The 16338-nt window shown below is 41.4% G+C and overlaps 1 protein-coding gene across 1 annotated transcript in view; it reads right to left on the bottom strand.

The window, feature by feature from the left end:
- The window catches only part of LOC123982815 (sodium/hydrogen exchanger 9-like), a 97094-nt gene extending 83636 nt beyond the window's left edge, over window positions 1-13458 (bottom strand). Inside the window, exon 1 of the mRNA XM_046068713.1 lies at window positions 13427-13458. The gene's annotated coding sequence lies outside the window, so the exon portion shown is untranslated. The remainder of the gene's footprint in view (window positions 1-13426) is intronic.
- Window positions 13459-16338: the final 2880 nt, after the last annotated feature.

Raw genomic sequence — 16338 nt, 5'->3', positions numbered from 1 at the left:
TGATCTTTCATATCTTCATCTTTCCTCTAATTTGGATCCTAGCCCGAGTTCCCTTTGTTGTGCTCTCCACTCAACCAGAATGCGAGTCCTTCTCTTTTATCCATATTTGTGGAGATCTTTTTTTTTTTTTTTTTTGAAACCGTTTACTGTGTCTGTGTGGAATTTGTGTGAATATTATTTTTTTTTCTTCTTTTAGATTCAATTTTTAAAAGACATAAAAGAGCTTTGATTCTAAAAACACAAGACAAACAGTATTGTATGCTGGCACCCATGCTCATCACCACTTGGATTTTATTTTCTAAGTCAACTCTAAACTCTTCTCCTACTCATTATTTTTGTGTGTGTGGTATTTGCTAATTCAATAGCTCTCTCTCTGTCTCTCTCTCTGTCTCTGTGTCTCTCTCTGTCTGTCTCTCTCTGTCTGTGTCTCTGTCTTGATCCAGCTCTTGCTCGTCGCATAAAAGCCTGTGGTGGAACAAAGTAGTGCTCGAGCCAGAACCAAAATTAGAAGTTACATGACAGACACTCGATGCCGCTCTTTCTCGGTCTCCCTCTCTCCATGGTCATTCCTCCACCTCTTCCCTTCTTCTCCTCTGTAATTGTGCATCTTTGTGACACACCCGCTGGTTTGTGTGGAGAGTTGATGTCACACTCATTGTGGTGAAGTGCTGTTTAGCCCTCTGCCACTGTAGCTACACTTAGCCCAGCTGATGAATGGCCTCCGGGGTTGGCTGGCTATAAGAAAACACCACAGAAAATGAATGGGGCACCAGGCGCTCCACTGCTGTCCTATGAGTTTAAATAAACATGAGGCAATTTCAAGGGGTAGCCACCGGGGAGTTTATGCATTGGACACAGAGAGGAAGGAGGAGCATTTGTTTTTTTACTAAAATGAGACAACATGGTTGTAGAGGAAGTGTGTGTGTAAACTCCAAACTACGACAAATAGAACCCCAGAAATTTCCCCACTGCATTATCCAATTTGCCGCAACAGAGTTAGCCTCCATAAATTGAAGTCTAAAGTTGTCAAAGCCACAACAGAGGCGAGAGCAGCTTATTTTTGCATATTGTGTTTTTGCAGCCACTACCCAGAGGAAGAGTGGATATTGTTATAATTCATCCACCAGTGGTTGAGGGGATATTGGTAGCATTACAAACAGGTAGGAAGTAATTGTGCTGTCAGTCATGTGACTACCCTCGCCGCCATATCAGCAGGCATTTGCACATCCAAAGCATTTTTGAAATCCACCCCTGAATTCCTTATCAGCACGGGGGGGCGTCTGAAAAGGCACAGGTGGAAAGTATTGTAGAGTGTTCCGCAACCATATTATCTAAATCTCTACATGACTTTAGCCTCAGCTGTCATATTCCAAACCTGGCAAACTCCTGATATCTTATTCAGGTCATAAACTGAAGGCGAGTGGGGAGGGAGAGAACCGCCATATGTTAGATTACAGCAACAAATGGGGATGAAAAATGAGTAACCACCAAAAAAAAGCAAAGTTTCCTGGTTGCTGTTGCTTGGCTAACGTGATGTAAAGTCTATTTCATGCTCTAGGAAGCCCCAGGCAGTGGCAGCCATTTTTAGAACTGAAATGACCTATCTATATATATATATATATATATATATAATTTTATGGGGGGTTAGATTTGGCCAGTGTTGAGGGTTAGTGTTATGAATAACTACGTGTGAACCGTGTCAGGGAGCGCTCACCCGTGTGCACATGGCCTCTTGTTTTGGGGCTTTTCCGGGTTTGGCTGGGGCTCAGGAGAGCAGCTCTGAAGACTCTTTGTGAGCCCCCGTTGGAAAATCATCACTAATGCAACACAGGAGTTGCTAGAAGCGATGTTCCTGTCAGGCTGCTTACATCCCTTTAGCATGGTTATGTCACTCTCACATCTATTATGCCTCATTTAGATAGGACTCTGGTTTTGAGGCTTTTTCTCTCTATTATTATTATTATTTTTTTTTTTTTAAAGCTGTCGCACACCTCAGCCCAACACAAAAATCCACAGCTGAAATAATTTGTTGTTTTGAAAATACAGCTAGAGTATGCTTGACAGGGACCAAATAGGGGTGCACCATGGCAGCCAGGTTGTTTGGGTTTTTAGAAAGGTAATGTGGTTTTAGTTTGATCTGCGCATTTTGACATCAGGAGACGCGCCCTGGAGGGAGAGAAAGGGCGTCCAAGAAATAGTTTAATGAAAAAACTGCAGTGTGTGAAAACCACCTTGTCACGTAAGGGCTAGGGCATTCAGGACGATCCCACATCTCTTTAACAGATGCCCTTCAAAGTACAGTTCAGGAGCGTCTTTTATTATGGCGGTGTGAACCTTCTCCGCTAGGAACCGAATCAGCCAGTTATCATCAAAGCTGTGGGCAGGATGTGATGATGGTGATAATAAAACTTTCATATAGCCCTACACCCATTGTGCTCCGCAATGGCAGTCTTCACTTGACCTTTTTCCGTTCAAGAAAAGATTACTTTAACTTTGAATTAATAATACGCGCAAAGGTGCGTCATATTCAGCTGATGCTTATAAACGGCATTTGCCAGCCATTGAAGTGGGGCTTGCTATCAGCAGGTTGAAATCCGAGTTTTCGAAGGAACGCGCCCGGAGCTGGTTCAAAACATCTGTTTCCAAATCAGAAAAAAAACAAAACGACCCATTATATCCGGAAGAGCCGTCAGGAAAGTCATTACAACAGTGGCCAACTGGGACAAGCTGCATTCACAAAGAGGAACAACGGCCTCTCTGTTGGTTACTTGAAAGTAACCAAGTAACCAACAGAGAGGTGATGAAAACAAATTGCATGCAGCCTAATATGACTCACATTTTTTTTTTTGCAGTGTTTAAATGGTGATTTTGCTGCTTCAAATTAAATTCCTCATAATTCTGTCTACTTCCTGCAGATGCCAGAACAAGAATCCTCCATGAACTGGAGGCGACTCCCTGAACTGAAATCTCACAAAAGTTTAATCACAAATATGACCCTTCCTGAGCCTTTATGCCTGAACTGTCCTCCCTGATTTTTATTTGTTCTGCCCCTATACTTTCTGGCTGAGGAAATGCGTCCACCTACCTTTTCACCTTCCCACTGGCACACCTATTCATGCCCTTTTGTCTCATATGTGATACCTGCGACTTGAACGCGCACACACCAGATGGAGCCGCGCTGTGACTCCCTGCCCTGGCTATATCAGGGGCAGCGGTCAGTGGCGCGATCAGGGTAGCTTATCCAGCAGGAGACCAGCGTGCTCACAATCCCATTACCCACCCATGCAGCAGTTTAGACCCACATTATCATCTGCCTTGGAGAGGCTTGCTTGGACAGATGATTGGAAGTCCTAACCCCCCCCCATCTCCCCAGGCACATTAGCTGACACCCAGGGCTATGATTATAAACATCATTTATTCAGCAGACTCACTTATCCAGGCTTGTATTCATCCCCGCTAAAGACATTATCCACCACCATGCACGCAGATCAGTACGAGCACCGGCGGCCTAGATAGCAGAGAAAGCTAATCGCACATCCTGGCCCAATGAATCAAATTCTGATGTGCACATCTGTTCAAAATCGGGACTTTATTTCAATGTAGGTCTATATTTCAATCCGTATGCGGCGAGGCCGAGATACGATATTTGGGTTGTTTTTATGTCACAAGTCTTTTCACTCCCATATGGTACATTGTGACACAGACAAGATGTAATTAGCATTTAGCAAGTTGGAGATGATACTAGGTGACATTTGCAGTGATTGTGGTTAACTGTTCATGCTTCGACTTCCGAGGCAGGCAGCAGAATGTTGGCCAGGAGGGACGCTGCCATAGCTACAGCACTCTAGATAAGACAAATCATATGTGTCCTTATGAACTGACTGAATTGCAGGGATGGAAAATCCTATAGCCCACTATAGCATTAGGCCTGGAACCCATTGCTTACCCTTCACCTGCCCTACCCTTGTTGATGCACCCTAAAGATATGCTTAGTTTCCCTGCCCCCCAAAGCACAGAAAGGACAGCACATCTGACATGAGCCTGGACCCTGACTGGTGTGTTTAACACTCTCTTGGGGCTATATTTATTCCTCTGTGACTTCAAATGGCATCTCTGCTATGCCTGTGAAAAAGCAGCGCTAAAATCCTCGTTGCTTGTCACATTTGCCCCGCAGGCAGGTGCAGAACTACAGCCCAGCTCACTCTGGGGGCATCCATCACTCAGGGACACTTGAGTGGACAAAATGGAACATTTTCTCTGATCACCGTCCACCTCATGGACTGACACGTTGGAGAGTTTCACCTTGTGCGTGTCCCCCTCTGAATATTCCACGTGACCGTGGGAAGAAATTGGATACAAATACACCACATTGTTTCTTACCAAGTTACTGGCAGTCATATGTATTTATGTCCAATAGATCAACCTGACCAGGGACAATGAGGAAACATACACCTTTGTTCTTCTACCAGTGTGCATTTGTTTCATAAACAATAGTTCCCCTGTGACAAGTGTAAAATTCATGAAAAGTTGAAAATGGCTCTTTACATATTTGGAAACGGTGCTTGCATAAACACTAGACAACATCCATCATTGGGGGTCAATAGTGAGCTCTAAGGCAATTTTCTAATGTTTCAGATATGTTGACTCAAATAAAAAATTATTTTGCAGCAAAAAAAAAATACTATTGTCTGTAACAACCTAAAAAATCACTATATAGCATACACAAAGCCCTTTGGACACTGATCTAAACAGAGCAGTTCACCTCAATGCTTACAATGTACAACATCAAGCAACAGCTCTAATACTCAAAAATTGTCAACAAATGCTTGGCTGGAAACCGCAGCTTGCCATTGTCAACGAGTTTGGCCTGTCTTGGAAAGAAAGCACAAGATGATATATAAAATCTCCATTCAGAAGCTGTCTTGGCCATCTGACAGGGGGTCAGACCTACAGCTATTATGCTCAGCCTGCTCTTCCCTCCAACCTCTCATCTTCCCACCAGCCAGGCCAACACTGTGTGGATCGTGGAATGCACCCTATATGTGAACTAGCGTACCCGTGCTATGCCACTGCATACCACGCTGACTTCAAACAACTATGTTAGTGCACCACAAAGGGATTCACCAGACGTCAAAGCAGCCAACAAGGAGTGACAGACAATTATTTCCACAGTTACCCTAGTCAGCTGCTGCTGCACAGAGATTATGGCTTGCATGTGCAAGCAGAGCACTCCAGAGAAACTGCATAATAAGCAATTCAAAGCTGTCGTTCGAATGCTGAGACATGATGCACACTGGCCTACAGCAGACTGGACAGCAATTTGTTGAGTAGTTATGGGGTTTGACTGCCAAGTTTTTCCTTTTGCATAAGTGTGTGTGTGTGTGTGTGTGTGTGTGTGTGTTAGACAGAAAGGGAGAGGGTGTGTGAGTGCATACTACATGTTGAGACAAAACATGACCTCTGTCGTCCTCTGCCATTCATTCACTTTATACCTCCCTTTGGGCTTTGAAAAAAATCCTGTAAAGTTGAAGAACTCTATTCATCTAAAACCAGTTCTTCTTCACCTCGATAATAGACACTTACAAAGTAATTGCATCCTTATCATTAATCCTCACAAAACAATGTTGGCTGTCAACTGCTTATCTCTGGCCAAATGCAAGTCCCAGATGATCAAATTGGTGTTTCATTCTCCCAAGTTTTGCAAGTTGGTGTCAAAAACAGCTGGACAGTCAGGAGTTGTGGGGGAAATTAGATTTGAGCACAGGAGAGTAAAGTGCAAAAGTATGACTTTGAAAGCATAAATTGGATCTTGACTGGCCAATCAGAGGCTTCGCAGCAACGAAAAGGAGAAGAAAAAGGTATTGGAAACAGGTGCAGACTTTGCTGAGGTGGAAAATTAGGACCATGCGGAATGAGACTTTAGGTGTATTTACACTCTGTTTTGTTGTAAATCTGTTGCGTTTGCATTTTACACTAAATTTGAAAGGTTATGACTCCTTTCATACACAGAACCAGCTACAGTACTGGGTTCAATTATGCAGGTGAGATTGTGAGTTTCAGCCTTCACACAATGGTCTCCTACACGGAAAAATTAGTTATGTGTCGAGTCTGCCCCCACATGACATGATAAATATAATGATACATCCACTCACACGAGGGAGAAGTTCCACTTTAGACTGTAATTAATTCTGACAGATTTAAATTATGGATTTTAAAACGTATTTTGCAAGCGGTCGTTCGCTACACTTCTCCCAAAACAGTGACAGTCCAATCATAGCTCAGCAAGTGTAACAAGACAAGGCAGGCCAATCAAGCTTTGGATTTCCCCACATGCTGAAGCAGCGTGCATGGAGCTTATTATGAAAGTAGCAACCTAACCCAGGCTAACTCTGAGCCAAGAAACATTTCATACTACATTATTTTCCCACATGCTGTGACAGTGACACAAGGAATTGCTAGACCATTAAAAGGGTAAAGGGTGAAACTTGCCTTACATTTAATGTAACTTTAATCAAGAGAGAGCTAAATTCTTTCACTTCTACTGGTAATGAAAGGTCGCACAAGAAAAGGAGGAGGAGATGGGCCATTTTTACTCACAGATAACAGAGCAAATCAAGGAGAAAGACACACTGTAGGCCGAACACTTCAGAGGGTTATAAAGGTAAGGTTGACATGATGTGTGTGTGTGTGTGTGTGTGTGTGTATATTTCTATATGTGTATATTTCTATATGTGTTTATATATGTGTGTGTATGTATATATATATACACACATATATATATATATATACACACACACATATATATATACACATATATACACACATATATATATATACACATATATACACACACATATATACACACATATATATATATATACACATATATACACATATATACACACACATATATATATACACATATATACACACATATATATATATACACATATATACACACACACATATATATATATATATATATATATATATATATATATATACACACTATATATATATATACACATATATACACACACATATATATATATATATATGTGTGTGTGTATGTGTATATAACTTATCTAATATTCAGAATAGCATTGGTTTCATTTATATCCTCCATGTCCGTATAGTATATATTCATGTATAATAGATTCAGAAAGCTTTATTTATTTAGTAAGGCAGACACTGAGTTAGTTTTTGTGGGACTCCAGATGGCTCAAGGGGGGGCTTCTCTGACCAATTTCAATTCTTGTTTGTGTATGTGTATGTTTGGGGGAGTTTTGTGTGTGTGTACACACGCGTATGCATAAATGTGTATGTCTATGTGAGCGGGAGAGGAGAATAAAAATGGCCTATTCTCCTTGTAGTATCATTAAAAAAAAACAATAAACCTGAAAGCCATCATGATTTGAATCTCTGTCAGAGATGTGAAATCCAGTCAGGTTACTGCAGCCAAAACAAGAGGCCATCATCTCCCCATATCTCATCCCGGAACTTGTCCTTTCATGGGAAGAAATAAATATGTCAACACTAATGTGTCACACTGTATTTATGTTGTATTGAACGGATCAATCAATGGACGGTGGTTATTGTATCGTGGAATATTTGTTCTGACATGCTGTCTGGGGTTTGTAGGAATCCAGTTTGAAAAGTAACATGTTGTTATGGGACACAGTCATGAATATGTGAGCTAATGATGTAATGAAAGCAGCAAAGAGATTTAAGGGGAGGATATATTAATTCACTGTCTGATAGTGATCATGGACCATTTCAGGGTATGAACGCCACACACACAGTAAGTTTACTGTCAAATGCAACTTAATAATTGCTTGTCCACTAATCTGATGCACTTTGGGTGATAAAATAGGATGAGATCAGAACATAAAACTCCAAATTACAGGAACTTCTTTATTTTTATTTGAGCCTGTGTCAAACTACAGATTCAGTGCACAGCCAAAACCAATTGATTAGGGGAATGAAGGTTATCATCAGGAAGACTCTTGGATGAGATGAAATCTAATGCTGAAATAAAGCAGCACAAAGGATTAGATGTGGTTAGGTACTCAGAGATCGCAGGAACAAAAGAATAAGCCGTAGAGAGGGATGTGGGTCACACCCAGCAGATAGTGAAACCAGCCAATGAGCCTGCCCCAAGGCCTTTCCCATAATCCACCACGGATGGTGAATGTTGTGCAGGCCGTGTGCGAAGGTAGAAGGGAGGGGGAGCAGTGGGGGATCACATTTTGTTGGTCAGGGTTGTGTGGCCTTTTAGGGAAAAAGTGTTTGTTTTCACACACTTGTAAATGGCACTTTTTAAGAAATGACCAGCATGTTGCCATTTCTCAGGTTTTTATGGAGTTGTCTGGTGGGTGGTGCATTTTCTGGGCTGTGCCCTTTGACCTGTGGTTCAGGGAATAAGTCACTAAGAGGACAGTCTGTCAGACAGGCAGCCGACGAGGATTACTCCATTAAGCTCCTTGTTAACCCTGTGGCACGAAACAGACCTATGTATCACAAAAGATGCTTAGGGGAAGGCATGTTAAGGATTCCCTTCTACTGTCTGGTATAAATAATAATAAGCATATTTACAGGAAGTTTAAGCAATACACTATCAACCATGCTTCTCATGACCTTGTTTCAATTGTTTTCATAGAAAAATTCTAAATAAAATTCCTGATTATAGCAAATAAAAGGAGGCTTCAAAACCGTGATTTAGCTTCTATGGCCATTAGAGGTTAAGTGGGGGTAGATGATATCATGGTGCTGTAATTTACTCAGACATGGCCTCTCCAGCTGTCTCAAAAGACATGGATTTTCCTCAAACATAGGAAGTAATATGGGACTACAGATCTGATATGGCGTTGTGGCGGGAAGCAGCCATAGAAACAACCTCCCCTTTTATCTGATGGGATCAATTGGAGCGCAGGAAGCTCAGTGACCTACATCTCCTTCAGACAGACGTCTGTTACTTTCCATTTCACACCCTGGGCCAAAGTGAAAAGCACCAATTACTTTGATAAACCACTTTCACAGCGGCCCCCTCGCAGCTAATGTAACTTTGAACGTTCAGGTGGAGTATTACATTCTGTTGTCCAGAGAAATGGGCACAAAGCGTGATTTTTGGAAAGAATTTTAATCAAATTTTGCCATCTGCAGCACAGGGATAATTACAAAGATCCATGGCGGCCTGTGGTGTAAGCAGGGGCACGGGACAGAAGGAGGAGAGGTGATTCCTGTTATTGTATCATCTGAATAAGATTGGTGTGTTCAGTCTTGTGTTCTAAGCCCTGGAGGTCAGGGTATAAGAAAGAGGATTACAACCTAGGAGCTGAGTAGATTAAAGAGCGGCTGACTCTACTGTATTCTGCTTAAACTCATTCCTTCATCCAGACTCTGATCAACAGGCAGTGATTACAAAACAGTTACACTGATTACTGCAGGTCACATTTTGAGGGAGTTGTGGAGTATGTGTGTGCGTGCAGCTGCTTGTGTGACTGCCCTCACCCCTGTAGCAATCACCAGCAATAATCAAAGCAAACTAGTAGCTCAAAGAGAACAATCCGCCAATGCAGTTCTGCTACGTAGGCATGGCCTGATTGTGCCCTAGTGATCATGCAATCAACGGCTATAAATAGACATTGGTCATTGCTGGAATGTATTTCTAAAAATATGCACAAATATCATCAAACGATGGGGCTTTAATTAGGAAAAAGTCATTCCAAGAAGACTGGATGAGAAGTATGTATTTCTTGTGTTTCCTAGTTCAATCACGCACTCTGAGAGATGAGTGAAGAGAGGATATTCTGTTGACCATTTTAACTAATCTGAGTGGGAGTGTGTGTAAAAATTAACCAAGCAGTGGCATGTTTGCAAACCTTTCTCTACTCACTTGAAAAAAAAAAAGAAGAAAATTTCATTAATGAATAACTAACGCGCTTCATTTTGCTCGTGCACTTTGCACGGCCTCCTCAAAACAACCTAAATGCCAGCCATCGCACGGTGACTTATGTGCTCGCGTGGGAGTCGGAGAGCGGGGGAAGTTGATGCATCTGAAATAGGAGGTGGACGCGGCCTCTCGGAGGACACCACAATCACACAGCAGATGACATTTTCTGCTCTGCGTCATACACAAAAGCGATTCACAGCAGTCTAGCCGATGGGATAGGCTATCTTTCAACTGTGCAATTTAACAGGCTATGATGAAATGGCAGCATGGCCTATAGGCACTCAATCATACTTAACAGAAGGAATGCATAAACAGAGGGGGGCTGTATGCCTTGAGGCTGATAACAAGGTTAATAATAAGATGTGAGGCCAAAGAACGCCGATTGAACAACCTTTTTATCTTCTCCCTCTTCATCATAGGCCAATCTCCCTTTAGGTCATCTTGTAAGGGCTACAGCAGCTACACTGAACATCTATAAATGACCAACTTAAACACAGGCTATGACTGGAATGAAATATTCTCCATTATGTAAAGCATGAGTGTTATTAAAGGAAATAGTTTATTCGATGAAAAGAACCGACGCCATGAATGTCCAATGCTGTTTTGTTACAAATGTGTTTTAGAATCACTTGTAAGCATAAAAAAGGGTTAATATATTTGGAGGGGGTATTATGTACATGGAAGGCAAGCCTGTGCCATGGTAAACACTTCAACACACTCAAGCGACTCCTTATCTAAGCATGGCAAGTGTGAGGGTTCATCTTATTAGACTTTCAGAAATAGACTGGAGTGAATCTCTCTCCTCATATGGAGAGATTGGCAGTGCAGTCAGGGAAGTGATTTCAGCACTGCATAGAATTGAATTGCTGGGGGGAGGTTGGTTAAGCAAGGGGGTTTAATTTGCTCTGGAGTATGTATTCTCATACTGATATGCCAAAATGTAATTGGAGTCGGCACAAGAGCTTGGCCATTTTCATTTGAGATTTGAGGGTGTTCATTTGCGGTTTGAGAGATTTTTCTGTGTGAATTTGTATCATCTAAACAGTGTGTTTTACCCCGTCTATACCTGATCAGTGTGCATGTTGCAACACGGGAAAAATGTAAACGTATCTAACTATGTCTGTGGAATCTTACCTGGTGTGATGTTGAATGTGTGACATGCAGCTACCACGTTCAACTGCATGGATTTATATTTCCCCAAAACCAAAGCCAAATCCACGTCCATAGTCTCTGATGAGCAGGGGTCGCGACATATGGAGATGAATGTCAGTAAACACTGGTGCACACATTGAGTCACAGCCACTACCCACACACCTCTCCCAGTGTGATTCCTGTGTAATGATCTGGGGAGTCTGGACAGCCGTCTGTTTAGCTTTGCCATACCGTAGGGTGCTGAGCTGAGTGAGAGGAGGACAGGGGGACAAGACAGGAGGGAAGGTTTCCTTTTTCATCCCCGCAAAACTTTCCATCCTGTGCAGAGATGTGAGAAATTAACAAACACAACCTCCTGCGGAGATGAAAAAAAGGTTGATGTAAAAATCATAATAAATGACGGCGGTTCATTGAACCTGCTCAGAAAATCTGCATTTACAGCTAAGATAAGAAACCACAAAGGATAATCTTACTGTGACTTCTGTGTGTGATTTCATTCAGCACATCATTACAAATAAAAATAAAGATGGTGAGTTTAAACCAGTTACATTCTGATCCCAATCCCATTATTCTAGATGAAAAACAAAGAGGAAATTCCTTGAGTCTGCTGGTGCAGAAACGCAAATGCCCTCTGTAGCTCTCAGTCCCTCTATGAATATTTTAAATGCATTGTTACAATGAAACCAAAGACATTAAGGATGAAAAGACATCAAGTTGATCTTTTTGTGAGGTCTGGACCCTCAAGACCATTCAGTGGGGTTTAAAAGCTAAGTCTTTCTGGAACTTGCGGTTGTGAAATCAGTCAAACGGAAGGACATCAAACTGCCGGCCTAAGTAGGCCACTCCTGCTGCGTCGTTGCTTTATTTTTGCGCTCTGACCTCACACATATTACCGAAGCTGTTGGTTTAGTAGAGGGAGAGATAGTGATATAGATGTGCGTCCACTTGGCACAGCTGCATTCTGAAGTGTAACCACTGATAACTGTGCATGGCAGTCGTACGAATCCCTGAGGCGGTGGAGACCTCGACCCTTCTCAACATGATCCAGTAGTGCATAAAGACTGAAAATGCCCGAGTGACATATGGACCCCCTCTCCTAGATATCATGAACTTCTGGCTACAATTATGGGGGCAAAAAGAAAGATGGAGGTGTACAGTTTGGGGTAAGAGGCTTATTGGGAATACCTGCCTACTATCTCAGGAGAAGAAATACAAAAACAGGAGAAGGAGAGGATAAAGAAGAGGAAGTTATACAGGAAAAAGAGCGGGGGTGGGGTTGCAGAAAAAAAAACACAAAACACAAACCCTCGAGGGCTCTATAATCCAAAAAATGAGAGAGCTGTGACTCGGAGACACTCAATCTGACAAGATGCATTAAAGCAATGGAAGAAAGGGAAGAGGCAAATCCAGATAAGAAGGCTGCTTCCAGGAAAAAAAAGAGAGAGATGGCATGATGAGCTACAGATGTGACAAAGGAGATTGTGCTGGAAGCCTGCCATCAACAGATCCATGAAACAATGGCACCATCCTGGGCAAAGAACACAATCACGGGGATTATGCTGTGTGACACACTTTCATTTAGTCTATCTCCGTTCTATGACATATATACATGTTATGTCTCTCCATTACAGCTCAAATCCATTTTAAGTAAGTAAGTTTGTAAATTATGCGCCCACACTTATATTGTTATGGTGCTGTCTAATATGAAAATATATTTGCAGTCGTCATGTCAGTAAATGAATATACACCCTGGCTTCATAACAATGAATAAAACCAATAGGCCAACAAATTTCAGGGTATATAATAAAAGGTGTTTTCATTCTACACAACCAATATGGGTGAAAATTAAAGTATACTCTGACTCCATACTGACATTATATCCTGACAGTTGTGATTGTTGATTTTAATGCTCGTCTTTAAAGGGATAGTTCAACATTTTGCGAAATATAACCCTTATTTGCTTTCTTGCGGGGAGTTAGATGAGAAGATATCACTCTCATGTTTGTATGGTAAATGTGAAACTACGGCCAGGAGATGGTTAGCTTAGCTTGGCACATAGACTGGCAGCAGGGGGAAACAGCTAGCCTGAGGTAAGGTAAAGGTAAAACAAGATTAAGAATCCAAGCTTGCGCCTTTGTGAGGCTATAGGCACAGTGAGGCTTTGAGCTAAATGCTAACATCAGCATGCTAACAAGCTTACTGCCCACTGGTGGCAACTTGGCAAACTTGTGACTCCAGGAAGTCATGGGAATAGTGTAACACATAACGCTACAACCTTTTTTTTGTTGTGTTTTTGTATCGATTAAACAAACAAGATCTCACCTGCTAACGTGCTGATTAGCAAGAGTCAGAGTTGTTGGTGGAGTTGGCTAGCTGTGTCCCTCCTGCTTTCTAGTACTTATGCCAAGCTAAGCTAACTGGCTGCTGGCTGTAGCTTCATATTTAATGGACAGGCTTGAGAGTGGTATGGATTTTCTTATCTCAATCTCTACAAGAAAGCTAATAAGCCTATTTATGAAAATGTCAAACTAGTCCTTTAACTCTGAATAGTGCGGTTCTGTGGTGTTCACAATCCACTTCTTGCATGTTTTTGAATTACTTAGACATTTAGTTGAGAGCTCAACTTTAGGTTACTGATATAAATTTGTATAGGATTTCTCCTTACTTTAGCAAAATGTTAAATAGTTTTGTAAATTTAATATGGCAACATTAGTGTTTATTTCATCAGTCTCTGCAATAGTGGATTGAAATACCAATATGAATCGAGCCACAGTTCTGATGTAATTATTGTGTCAGTCCAACTATTGGGAGTTTTTTTGTGTCTCTCACAAGGGAGCCTGTGCACTGCTGAGCAGGATATCACAAAAACAAATGTGTTTGCTTTGGTTTGATGTTAATTCTGGAAACAAAACTAAACAAAACACAAATACGCATACAAGAGGAAGCCGACAAACCAAACCTACGCAAAAGTTTGCAGGAAAGGAAAACAAGCATGCTGGGGTTGAGGGTCAGGCTAGAAAAGCGTATCATTCTGTCAAGCCATTTTATTTAGCCTGCCCACATGGTTAGAGTTGTTGATGTTTTAAGTGGGAGCAGAAGGATTTTTAGTCCCCGTGAAAAGATGACAGTAGAGACTAATTGCTCAAAGAGCAGTGTCTGTTTATTCCAGATAAATCTTGCCCACCCTCCGGCATCATTTTATTTTAATTTGAAGTGGTGAATTTTTGCAAAAAAACTGTTGAGAGAGAATGTTCAAATTAAATTGCTGAATATTTAATGTCACTCTTATGTTGGACAATTTATTATGCAATTATTTGATATGAAGTCTTTCTTTCGAAACACAGCCATTTCCTTTCGTATAATGTAGCCTTTGAGTACAGCAATCTTTATTACACAAAAGAATACATCTTCTAGGAGGCCTTTACAGGTCTATGAAAGGTCTCTACACTTTAAATGACAGGTAGTGGGGAAAAAAAGGTTAAATTAAATTTCACTGGATGTCTCACTTGAAGAGCATTAACTTATTTATAAATTTCTACTGATTTGTGCTTTCACAAGAAGCACAAATCAGACAGATGGAATGGGAACGGTTTATGAGAAATGAGGCCAGACAACTTTGCTGCTTTACAACAAGAAAAAAAAAGAAGTAACAAACTGTTTGGATGACTACACACACTGAACGCACACATCGTCAGTGTAATCTTTTCCCCAGCACAATGTTGTTGATGCAGATCTGGCTGTCGGTGACATGCAGAGAATGTTTTGCATTCATTCCTTCGTGAATTGGTGTCAAAAAGCCTCGAAGGCTTCTTAATCCTTCTACATCAATATAGGACACGTTTCCCATAAATTACAATGGTGTACTCGCATAATTACTGTGGCCCCCATGTTACATAAACAACCAGATGATGCTGATGAGGTAGGATCCTTCACTACTTGAGTGAATGTATATCAAGTTTGACTTTATGGTGGATTTTGAAGGGTGTTGTGTGAGACTTTCTGATGAGCTGTGTGCTCATTATACATACACATGGGGCTTTTTGTGTAATGAGAAAAATGCTTCTAGTTTGTTTTTTTATATCAACAATGGATCACCTGAGGTGGTGATTAACCCGCAGAGAGTTATCACTGGACCCTGCAGTGTCTCTCAGCTCTAAGGAGCATGCAAGCTCTTTTCACTCTGGTCTTTTAACTCTGGTCCACAACTTTACAGTTTTGTTTCTCACTATCACTGTCGTTTGTGGCCACAGAAGGCGGTGAACAAGCTCTAAAAACCCACTGTACGCAGCAAACCCTACACCAAAAGGCAGACAAACAAAGTTGATGACTAGCAGGTGAACACGGTGCAGCGTTTAGCTGCTAAAGAGAAAGATGTTTCCCTCAGCAGCTGGTGGAGAGCAAAACAGAGCTGAAAGAGGGTGAATATCGGATCATTCATCAAGGTGGATGGATGTATGAATAGGCAACTGTTTGTTACCAAGCTCGCCAAATCAACTTGTGTTTACAGCTTGTTTCCGCTTCTCCCAAGTGGCCCCCCAAAAAATCAGTTTTTATAGGTTTAACATGCAAATAGACATGAAGGTGGAATCAGTTGTGTAATAGTCTGACATAAAAAAAATGTTTATGTAATTATTTTCATATTTCACCATTACCCTTCCCTATAGCTTCAACAACTAGTTTAAGTTGCCTAACTGTATAACACTTACCCAAGTTACTTGCACACAACATTATTAAGGACAGTAGTCACCCCCAGCATAACCTGTTCACACTTCTACCTTCAGAAAGCAAAGACAACAAGACTGAAAAACATTTTTTTTCCCCCCACAGGCCATCAGGCTTGTGAATGACACTCACCCACTGCTCCTTCCCCCAACATTGCATACTGCCCTCTGATCTTGAGAGGCGCAATAATCCACCGATCTTGCTCACACCCACACAAGCAACACATGCACATGGGCATGGACACAAACAACTACTGACAACCCACCTCTGTAGATTTTGCGCTGTCTTGTCATGTTTACAGGGCATATACATGCACAAGCACTTTGTGCACATTGTTATTTATGTCCTAGGGTGTTTAATTAATGTCTGATGTTGCGGGGAGGATTCACATAATTAGAATATCATTGCACTTTGTGACAATTGTTTTCCTTTTCCCATGCATATGACAATAAAAGTTTGAATTGAATTGAATAGTTTGGCATTTTGGGAAATCCATGCTTATTTGCTTTCTT

This window comes from Micropterus dolomieu, linkage group LG01 (assembly GCF_021292245.1).
Source record: "Micropterus dolomieu isolate WLL.071019.BEF.003 ecotype Adirondacks linkage group LG01, ASM2129224v1, whole genome shotgun sequence".
In the NCBI taxonomy this organism is placed as follows: domain Eukaryota; kingdom Metazoa; phylum Chordata; class Actinopteri; order Centrarchiformes; family Centrarchidae; genus Micropterus; species Micropterus dolomieu.
Note: the sequence above shows the minus strand (reverse complement) of the source record. Positions and strands in the feature narration are given on the sequence as shown.